This window comes from Rosa chinensis, chromosome 6 (assembly GCF_002994745.2).
Source record: "Rosa chinensis cultivar Old Blush chromosome 6, RchiOBHm-V2, whole genome shotgun sequence".
In the NCBI taxonomy this organism is placed as follows: domain Eukaryota; kingdom Viridiplantae; phylum Streptophyta; class Magnoliopsida; order Rosales; family Rosaceae; genus Rosa; species Rosa chinensis.
In genome coordinates this window covers 50,830,822-50,842,860 of record NC_037093.1, presented here as the reverse complement: position 1 = coordinate 50,842,860, position 12,039 = coordinate 50,830,822, and positions in this window count along the sequence as shown.

Here is a 12,039-nt window from a genome sequence, read left to right as displayed (position 1 = left end):
CTTCACTTCAGGAGGCCTTTGCCCTTCAACGATCGATAACTTCACGAAATCGTAGGATCTCCTCCTCGGATCTCAGAGGCAAGCTTGACAACGACGATATCAGTTCAAAGTGTGAAGTGCCAAACTACTCAGTTTCCCTCTCTTTTATGTCAACATCAAACCAATCTAGGCCGTCCGCTGAAGAACGACATCGCACCGCGGCCGTACACGTGCCCCACGAATGTACTAACCCCCGGATTAACCAAGGCGACGCCTCGGTTACGAAATCAATAATTACTCGCATTAATGGCGAAGAGACGGGCGTGCTGAAGAGACGTTATCATGCACGCTAACCCAATCTGTGACGGCCACGTGTCGGGCATTGTTAAACGAAGCGTCTACCCAAAGTAACTCCGCCAGCGGAACTCCCTTTTCTTCTTCAAGCGAGTCTCCACTAAGCTCAACTCCGCTAGCGGAACTCCCTTCTTACAAGCGCGTCTCCACTAAGATCAACTACGCTAGCGGAACTCCCTTTTCTTCTTCAAGCGAGTCTCCGCTAAGCGCAACTCTGCTAGCGGAACTCCCTTCTTACAAGCACGTCGCCGCTAAGCGTAACTCCCTTTTCTTCTTGCAAGCGAGTCTCTGCTAAGCGCAACTCCGCTAGCGGAACTCCCTTCTTGCAAGCGTGTCTCCGATAAGCGCAACTCCCTTTTTTTTTTCTTCTTGAAAACGAGTCTCCACTAGTGGAACTTCTCCCTCCTGCAGGCAAAAGTCAGCTGAACGGCAACCAGGCAGGTCCCCACGAAGCTTCTTGCCGCTCACTATCAACGGAGGCAATTCCGCCAACGGCGGTTCCTGAGGTAACACCTCATTCTGACGACGATCGCCACGCGGCGTTACAGTCAAACCAATGATGACCGCCACGCGGCGTCACAGAAGCCATGGTCCTCTGGGACAAAGGGACACGTTAACAGTATTCGACGACCCTGATCAAGCACATTGACCCCCGCCACTTGGGTATTAAAGATTGGGCTCGCTACCCAACACCTTCTGCTCAGCGCAGCTCCCCTCAACAAACAATACATCGGCCAAACGAAGGTCTATCTTAGCCGGGGAGTAGGGGACTCCTTGGGGGGCCTAGCAGGGGCCTAGCCGAAAGGGTATAAAGCGTTTGCTCAGTAAGTCCATGGTTGACAACGCACTTACGCTAATTATGCTTTTGCAAGTCTAGCGGAAGTAACGCTTCGGACAGCTAGGCAACTCCCCAACCAAGATTGCCCTCCTTGACTGGAGACTTGTACTTACTTAGGCATTTGCAAGCATAATTAGCTATAATGAGCCACGCTCATACTACCAGCAGCCGTACCAAAACCCTCCAAGGGGGTGACCTATGGGAACATAGCCAAGCATGCTACCGCCTGAGCCCCGATGTACCCCCAGATCACCGCTGACACTCCGCCACGCGCCGTGCCAAGATAGCGTCAGAAGCTCCAGAAGCTAGGAACTGAAGCATATCAGTCCCACATCGAAAACATGGAGAAGATCAGTTCTCTCCTCACCTATAAAATGTTCTCTCCTCTCTCCTCATTAATCACTCATTTACTACTTACCTACTGTTACTTTGTCAACATAAATACATTGACTAACTTAGGCATCAGAGAAGAGAAGACCGCCCAACACGGTCTCCCTCTAACGCCCCTCTGTATTTTACTTGACAGGTAAACGGAAGCTCTGAATATCACAAGTAGCGGTCCGCCCATCTGATCAGAGTTAACCAAGGTTCAGCTATCGCTGAACTTTTAAGCTGAACTTTTAGACATCAACAGAGAGAAACTCTGATCAAAATCGATTCAAGCTTTCTAATTAAAAGAGAGAGACGATTTCAGCTCTGAGATTTTGAATGAACAGTTATAAACGTCTATTACCTTTAAGGGCAGAATTGGAATCAAAAAATAAAAAACTGACATTTTTTAACATCACCACATTATTAATTAGGATTAAATTAATATTACTAACAATTCTTAATGGACCTTTTTATCAATTGGGAAACTAGGTGTTTTTTTTTTTTTTATCATTTCACACTTTAATGTGACATTTTCCATCATTTCTCTAAAAAACTTTTCAAAAACAAATCCTTCTAATTATTATTACTAGCGTTCTTTCCAAGTAATATTGTCAGGTTAATAAAAAATGAGTCGGCTAGAAAGAATAATGATCTTTTTGTTAATAGAAAAACACATTATGTGCCTTCGTCAAAGTGACTGACGGAGAGGAAATCAAGGAATTAGCGATTACTATCAGTCAGCAAGGATTACAGATCAATCAGCATTTAATGTCATCATTGTAATTGATATTTCCGTTGTAATTCTCTCTCTATATAAATGGACTATGAAATGAAATGAGTAGACCAATTCCAATTCCATTTTACTTTTACACGTTATTAACACGCTAAGAGCAAATAGCCAAGAGAAAAAAGCCCTAATTTCGAATATATATATATATATATATATATATATATATATATATATATGAAAGTGTCTGATGGTCTTATATTACCCAAATCAAGTGACTCTAAACCATGGAGTGCGTTTGCAATTAGGTTGAAACACTCACTTTAAGGATTGAAACAATCCTGGCGAATGTGGTATACTCGTATAAGTGACTACTTGATTGGGAAGGGATATAAGAACGATGAATTATGCCCCTGCGTATTCATAAAGAAAAAAAGTTTCAGATTTGCAATTGTAGCTGTATATGTCAATGATATGAACATAATAGGTACTCTTGATGAAATAAGAGAATCCGCGAGCTACTTGAAATCCGAATTTGAGATGAAGGATCTTGGGAAAACTCGATTCTGTTTAGGCCTTGAACTAGAACACCAAGTTTATGGAATACTAATCCACCAGTCTACGTATGTCCAAAAGATGCTCAGGCGATTTAACATGGACAAAACGCATCCTGCTAGCACTCCCATGATCGGTCGAAGTTTGGATGCAAGTAAAGATCCATTTCGTTCAAAGGAAGATGATGAAGAGGTGTAGGGAGCTGAAATTCCCTATCTAAGTACAATAGGCGCATTATTGTACTTAGCCCAATGTACTCTACCAGACATTGCATTCTCAGTGAACTTGTTAGCTAGATTTAGCTCAGCGCCAACGCAGCATCACTGGAATGGTATCAAGAACATTTTCCGATACCTAAAAGGAACCATTGACTTGGGATTGTTCTTTTCCTACAGAGAGACAAGAGGGACTGTAGATGGAACTGCAATCCCTAAAGGAAATGTTGATGGCGAAAGTATCACTCACTACACCGAAATGCCAAATGACGTTTTGGTTGGTTTTGCTGATGTTGGGCACCTCTTTGACCTACATAAAGGTCGTTCCCAAACTGGTTCTGTATTTACCAATGGGAACACGACGATATCTTGGAGAACAACCAAGCAAACCCTTGTGGCTACCTCCTCGAACCACTCAGAGATCATTGCTCTACATGAGACGGTTCGTGAGTGTGTATGGTTAAGAGCTATCATTACACATATTTAAGGGACTAGTGGTTTAAGTTCCACCACTGAAGAGCCTACTTGCATTTATGAAGATAAAGCAGCTTGCATCGAACAGATGAAGCTAGGATATATCAAGGGTGATAATACAAAACACATATCGCCAAAGTTTTTCTACAATCAGCAACAACATGAGCTCCTCAAGATTCAAGTGAATCAAGTAAGGTCTGAGGAGAATGTGGCAGATTTGTTCACCAAACCATTGCCTAGGGCCATATTTGAGAAACATGTGAAAAACATAGGAATGCGAAGACTTTCCAAGCTCCCTTGATTAATGTAAGGATCAGGGGGAGGTGTAGACGTTAGGGGGAGTCTAACCCACACATGTCATCCTTAAATGTAAAAGGTGCGTTGTGCTCTTTTCCTTCGACCAAGGTGTATTTTTTGTCCCACAGAGTTTTTATTGTTACTTGGCAAGGTTTTTAGTGAGGCAACTACTCATGCACCATTTCGTCTTTGACTTGGCACAAGGGGGAGTGTTAAAGGAAAAACACATTATGTGCCTTCGTCAAAGTGACTGACGGAGAGGGAATCAAGGAATTAGTGGTTACCAATAATCAACATTTAATGTCATCATTGTAATTGATATTTCCGTTGTAATTCTCTCCCTATATAAAGGGACTACGAAATGAAATGAGTAGAACAATTCCAATTCCATGTTAATGAAATTGTCGAATACAAGGGGGGGACATTAAGCCTAAACCCCTGAGTATAATAAACATCGAGAGTATGTATTCAAACAAGCACCAACTGGCAAAGAGTGCTCTAATGGCTACTCCATTTGCTCGACATAGCGGTGGCATAACGGAAAGATAACTCGATATGTAACTCGATTACAACGTAGCATAGTTACCAATAGCCCAACTTTCCTACTATGTTGCCTTTGGAAAATAGAACCGACGACACTTAGCTTCACCCTGCCACTAGGCGGTAGCGACCATTTGACAAAGCAAAGAACTCGCTACCTACCTAGAGCAAATAAGGCACTTTGAGTGCATACATAGGCACAAAGCCTGACTAGCCCTACACAACTAATGTAGAGACTTATTGCTCACATAAAGCGCAGTAAAACTAAATAACATAAATAAACAATAACATAAAGTAAAATAAACCCTAGGGCAGGGCCCCAAGATTGACCCCCAACTCAAACTGCAGCTCATAACTGGCCCACAGACAATGCCCAAGCCAAAAGGAATAGATTAGCAATTGGGCCATCTCCAGCCCTCCCAGCCCAATCCAAGACATGCCTCGCCGCGCCTTCACCCCGGTTTATCCACCACTGGTGTAGGACCAAGACTATGACACCATCGCCGTCCGACCAAAAGCGAGGAACGCCAACCACCGCGGTCTAAATCCCACACCACACAACCCCTGGAAGCTTTGCCACAAGAACCGAGTTAACCATCCGAACGCCGCTCAGCCAACTAGACAAAATTCAATCTAATCCATAAAACACGACCAGCCGACCGCTGACTGGCACCAAACACTACTCTGCCCCAGCAAAGTCCCCTGCCCGCTCTGATCCCAGCCTCTATCCACGAGTCAGCCGCTTCCTTCAACCGAGAGAGAGGAGGTGGTACACCCTTCAATCTTCTCATCTAAGCCTGAGACACGCCTTCGAGACAAACTACCCTTTTGGCCGCATCCAACGTATGCGGCTAGGCCAGAGGCCTTCGCCAACGCCAGGACGTACGTAGCGGGACAGGCACCAACACAACAAATGACAAGGTTCTAAAAAATGCTAGGCGCTAGTCGGGCGGTAACCCGGGGCCTAGCACCGAAGGGCGTAGGAGGCACCTAGGTGGTTTTTATTTTTTATTAAATTTATATAGCTTAAGTGATTTAGAAATAAGATATTTTGACAATTATAAACGGAGACTAATCCAATTGATTTGTCTCTCTGTTGATCAATTGAAGTGGCTATACAACAAAAGGTGTCCTACGCCCTTTTGTCTAGTGAATGATAAAACAAAAAATAATAGGAAAGAACCACTCTCCTTTGCTTAGTGAAAGACAAAAACAAATAGCTACAAAGCTACAAGATAGAATGAGAGAGAGTAGGACTCTATTTTTTATACCAAGTAAAAGCTGTCATTGCAGCAATGACTCTTGATGACTGCATCATTGAAGATAATTTTTCTAAAAACTAAGGCAACCACACTATTCATCTTCTTCATCACCTGCCCAGTTTTTCTCTTTCTAGCCATTATTACAGAGCACAAATCTTGAAGACTTTGTGCTTTATAACTGGTCTGAAAACTTAAGAGGAGAGAGAGGGCTGACAAAGAGATAGAGGCTACCGAGAAGAGAGGGTCAGGTCGCGACCAGGAGAGGCGGAGACAGAGAGAGAAGACGAATCAGATGAGAGAGAAGATAAGTGCCTAGCCCAGCCCAAACCCGACTGGGAACGCCCAGGCCCGCCTAATCTAGCCGAATTCCCGCCTACATGCTGACTGACTACTTCACCCGATTATGAAGAAATCAAGTCTGTTGCCAGCCGCTCAGTGCCTAGGTGGCTGCCTAGGCCGATTTTTAGAACATTGGCCAACGACATCCTAGAGACAGAGTGTGTGTTTTCTCAGGTTCTATAGACTAAAAAAAGAATAATGATTTTTTTTGGAACATAGAATAGTGGTAGCACTATGCCAAAATCTTTATCAGACGACAGAAGAAAACTGTTGTCTGATTTGGAGTGCCACCGTTGTAGACTGAGCCGTTGTCTGTTGAAAATTCAGACAACGGTGGAACACAGTTGTCTGAGAAACATACAGACAACGTGTATGTGTTAAACATGTTGTGTGATACTCGGCAGATGGCTTGGCAGGTGGCTAGGCAGATGCCAAGCGCAGCTGCGCGGCAGTTGTGGCGCTGCCTTCAGACAACAGTGCTAGTGTTGAAGCTGTTGTATGTTGAGCTTCTCAGACAACAGACTTTTATTTTGTGTGTTGTCTGACTGATATTCAAACTTCAGTTCTTGGACTATATCTGTTGTCTGATTAACTTTGGGACAACATAATTCAATTTTTTCTGTTGTCTGATTAACTTTGCGACAACAGAGTTTAATTGCTTCTATTGTGTGAGTGTAGATTAGAAGACAGTGATTTGTTAAAAACCGATGTGTGATATGAATGATTGCAGTGTGATTTGTCCCCATTTTTGGCCATTCAGACAACAGGCAGTTATCATTATATCTGTTCTATTGTCTGATTATTTGAACATATCCCATTCCTGAATTAAATTGTGCATTTGATCCATTTACATACCAAATATAAACATTGCAAACCATCAAATATAAACATTGCAAACCACTAATCATTGAACCCAACATTTTAATCAAGAAAAGCATTCTAGTGCATGCCCATCTACTTGGGACATCAAAAAGCTAATACATATATATCCATTGTTCCAAAACATGCAACACATGGTGCATGACAATGTACCAGCAGACAAGCACAAAAAAAGATGCTTTCCTTAGCAAAAATGGACCAGCAACAAGCGCGCTACTTCATGGCTCATGCACATATGTGTTGACAACAAACTTCCCCCACTCATTTCGCACTTGATCAATATCTGCTTAGGTGTATTGGTTGCTGCCTCTCCTCTCCCACTGAAATCAGTTTATTATATCAAAAGAATTAGTTAATCATTTTGCGAATAACAAGGGGCATGATTAGGGAGTAAAATTTGATCTCAAGTAAATAATCCATATAAAATTTAATGAAAAGCCAAATCAGTAAACATATATATAAACCTTGTACATTGAAGTAATGGTTGGTTTTCACTTTTTATAGGCATAGCTAGACTTTCGACAGCATACAAATTCAAGTTCACAAACCATGAGTAAAAGAGTAATAAGATTCTCAGGATTAGATTTAAAACAAATGAAAAGTTTACCCATACTTTGATTCGAAAGTATGAGAGTTCAGCTTTTTCATTAGCAAAACTGAAATTGGCATCAACTTAACATGTAAAGTCTCTTTACTGTAAACAAACTCTTGTAGTAAAAAAAAGGGAAATTTGACCAACTGTACATAGCTAAAAGATTTTGTTCAGATCAGAAAGTCATTGCCAAGGCTTTTGGTAAATGGCGAAGGCTAAAACGTCATAAGTACATAAAAGCCAAGAGCATCTATTAGTTATTAATACAGGCAGACCTTCATTGAGTGATCTATTTTTGAGTTCGTAAACTCATAACTTCAATGTAGCTGTAGTTAAAGAACGAAGCTTTGCTTCATGTGAATTCAACAATTGAGAAGCTTTGTTTCAAAACGTAGTGCAGGGTAAATCAAAAATCAGTTTTTTTTTTTTTTTTTGCAAGGCAGGAAAGAAGTCAGCAAGTATGTTGAACATGTATATTAGCAGTCGTAAAATTCAAAAGGGTGTAGGAAAGAGAAAGAAAAGAACTTTGTTTTAATATAGGCCCAATAATGAAAATTTTGGTTCCAAGTTTGACTCAACGAACGTGACACAAGAGTGTATTTCAAATCAAACTTTTCATACCAAAACACAACATCATATGTACCAAATTGAGAACTTGATACGAGAAAGCATTTAAGGAAAAGAGTAAAATTGAGGATATAATTTGGTGTGCACAGAGTAGAGAATTTCTGCAAGTATGGCTCAAATGCTAGTTTCAAATCAGCTTTTCACTTGAGCATCAACTTTTAATAGGCAAAGACATGATGCAGCTTTATTTGCCATAAAGCTTTGTAAGAAGAAGACACAAAGAATATTATAGTTTATGTTCATACTTCGAAGAATTCCAGCAAATTATGAAACAGAACTTTAACATAACAAATCTTTTCTGAGGAATAAGTACTTGAGACTCTTGTGATCACAAGAGTCTCAATATTTATTCACCCAAAAAGATTAGAATTTAACCATAAAAAAATGGCTTACTCTGATTTCAATTTTTAACCACCACCTTAGTCATGACTCAAGGTTGGGCTGTGACATGCCTTTTTAGTTATGGGATCCGATATGCAAGAGCACAATTTTTTTAATGGGATGACCTGCAAAGAAAGTCCATTAAGAAAACCAGGATGTTGTGATTGACTAATATGGGTAATCAAAACAAGCTCTATGTGCCTAACGATACCATTCTTCATACTCAGATATATCATTTGTATTCTACTTATAACTTAAAAGATGTTTTTTTTTAAAAACTTTATAACTCACTAGACTACCTAAAAAGTAGTCTTGCTGTTCATTTTTCAGATTACTTAAAAGAAAAACTCGCTCGAATAAGAATCTTAGTCTTTAACCAGAGCCATGCAAAAGGTACCAATGACAATGAATATGTACCCTAAATGGTTGATTCAATGACAAAGTAAGAAGATAATGAAAACAAATTTGAACTGAACCAAAAGCAAGAAAAAAGACCTAACCTTCTGGGATCCCTTGCCCAATCAATCTCGCTTTTCAACCCGTCTGCTTGAGAGTTTCAGTCATGGTCTTCAGAGGTTGCACCTAGAATCCTAACGACTTGGGTGTTGAGGTCCGCCTCTACACTTTTAACCCCTAAAGGAAAACCCCATTAAGCATAAGATAATTGCTACTGATGAGAGGCAAAACAGCATAAAATTCTAGTATAATATAGTAGCTCAAAAGTCTCACCATCAACAACTTGTAGCATTTTCTTGAAAGACTTAACACAACCCTCACATTTCATATCTACCATGTACTCTGTCTGTTACCAACCAAAACCAACAGTTCAGATTTTCAACAAGATCAACAGACCCTTAATTTTCATAACTAAAAAACGCCAGCATAGATAACTGTTTCTTCTGAAATAAACATCAAATCTACTCCAGCCCAGGAAACTCATATCCTAATCAAAATTTCTCAATAGAAACAAATGCAATTCGATATAGTTAAACCAAAAGAAAGTAAATTCTTGAAGGTTGGAAGTTACCTGTAGCTCTGGCAATACAGCATCATTCTGTAGTTGAAAAACAATAAAATTTGCAGAATCAGTAAAGAAAAGTTAAGTACTTGAAGATTTACAATAGAAACCATCAATGAAATTTAAGTAAATCGATGAATCATATTAAACCCATCAAAGAATGAATAGGAAACAAAGAAGGGTGTGAGAATTGCAGTGAGACCTGAAAGGAGGGCTTCCGTTCCAATGTGGGAGCGTTCATGTGGAGAGTTGAGGGAGAGTGGGTAAGGCTTGTAGCGAGGAACAGAAGATTTGGGTTTGGGGAGGAGGAGGAGAGAAAGGAAAGCTTTGGAGTTTAGGGAATCGGAAAGATTGAGAGGAAGAAGAGGCATGGGCGGCCGGGAATAGAGAGGCAGCTATGGCACTAGCCACGGACCTCAGAAATGCCATTTTAGCTTCTTTTGTATTTGGTTTTCGAAACTGGAAAGATCGAAATAGTGACAGCAGTTTCAGAGAATCAATTATACTAACTTGATGCCAGCTCAAGTGGACCAGGCATGACAGAAAATTAAGTGACATTATAACATATAAAGGTTAAGGATTCTATGAGAAGATAGTGAAAGTTTATTCAAGTAGCTGTGGCATGATAGAACAAAAAACATAATGTATATGTAAGAAGAATTACCGCTCCCACACGTGCTTTGCCCTTCACAATGCAATAGGGGATCTCCATCTTTTTGCATAAAGCAGGGAGCCATACAACTAACTCAATTGGATCGACATCATGAGCGATAACCACAAGCTAGGCCTTGTTCTGCAAATAAAAACATTATAGACAATGTCACTCAAACAGAATCAATAATAAGGAAATACAACGTTAGTGGAAGGTAGAGAATAATACCTGCTCAATGAGGTAGGTGACATGGTTGAGACCGTACTTCACAACAACAGGCTTCTTGGCTTCAACAGTCTTTCCTTCAATCTCTGCCTGATCCTTTTCAAAAGACTCTTCTTCTTCTTAGCTTTGTCTTCAGGCCTGTACTTCAGAAGCATCTTGAACAGGCTTGTTGCTACAGGAAAGCAAAAAAAAAAAAGATATATTAAATCGAGTAGTCCAGACTAGTAGAACCAACATCAATCTTGCTCCCCACAAAAACAAGATGAAATAGAAGATATATAGAATATTATAAACACTAGCATCAACTCACATGAACATGTTTACCATAACCCTGAATTTTAACAAGGGCATAGAAATACAATTGCAATGAACTTTGGAAAAGAAACTACCAGGGGAGAAAACTTATTACGAAACACTGGAATTATCTAGCAACAGCACTGAACAATTCACTCTACAGAAAACAAAACAAAAATTCTTATACAAGTATTGGGAAGAAAATGCAAGTATAGTAGAGCAAATTCAAGCATAGTTGGTTCCAGCATCAAAACACTGATCAGACTTCCGACAATTTGATATTTGGCAAAACAACAGTACCGAAAACTCACTCTTCCAACATAACAACACACATGAATTGAATACTCAATCACAAATTAACAGCAAAATGTGATTATATTAACTGCATCAACCATTTTAATTAATTTTCACTAAACAAAAACTGGCGGAGCACAACAGAGCACTACCTCTTTTTTCAAATATTCCAAAACTGGCAGTGGCAACCGCAACAGTCGCAAAAGAGATACAAAACTGATACATAACTAAAGATACAATCTTCAAAATCTACGATATGGGATCCAAAACCAATACATCAAACAATTCAATGCTTTACCAAAACAGATACAAGTCTACAAATGCAACTCAATTTCAAATTTTCAAGTCAAAAGTCAAAACAGAAAGGCAAAAAGTGACAGATGCAATTTGAACCAAGAAATCCAGAAGGACAAAACAGATCACATATCCAATTTTAATCTCATATCAGTCATATATATAGCGTATAGCAAAAGTAACAGATGCAATTCGAACCCAGAAATTGAAGCAAGAAAGATGGCAGCAACTTACCAAGCTTGAAGTTTCCAAAATTGAGTCGAAAACTGAAATCGAAGCTGCTTTACCTAATAGAGTTCGAGCCAAATCCAGACTTGAAGACTGAAAATTGAATACCCAGAAGCAGAAATTAAGAGGAAGCCATAAATAGATTGAAGAGTGAAGACCCAGAAGCAGAAATTAAGAGAAACAAAAACCCAGACTCACCGCGCACCGTCAGTCCATCACTGCATCACAGTCAAAGAAAGAAAAGGCGTCGTGCGGCCGTTCCGAAGAGAGACACAGAGAGAGAGAGAGAGGAGAGCGGGGTTGCAGGAGAGAGAGAGAGAGAGAGGCGAGTTTAGTCAAAAACTTTTAGGTCAGATCGAGTTTCTGGCATTTTAGCCTAATCAGGAAATTAAAACATGGTAGAATGGGGAGAAGAGACCAAATCTAGAGAAGGAGATCGAAAAGGGAGTTACCTTCGTGGTGATGTTGTTTAGAATCAAAACTTTGGGTTTCTTCCTTTTTGGTTTGCAGGTGAGGAGAGGAGAGAGAGGAAATGGTTGCCTTCTAAGAGATCGACACGAACAAGAAGAGGGGCCTGAAGGCAGAGTTACTTTGTGCAAGCCG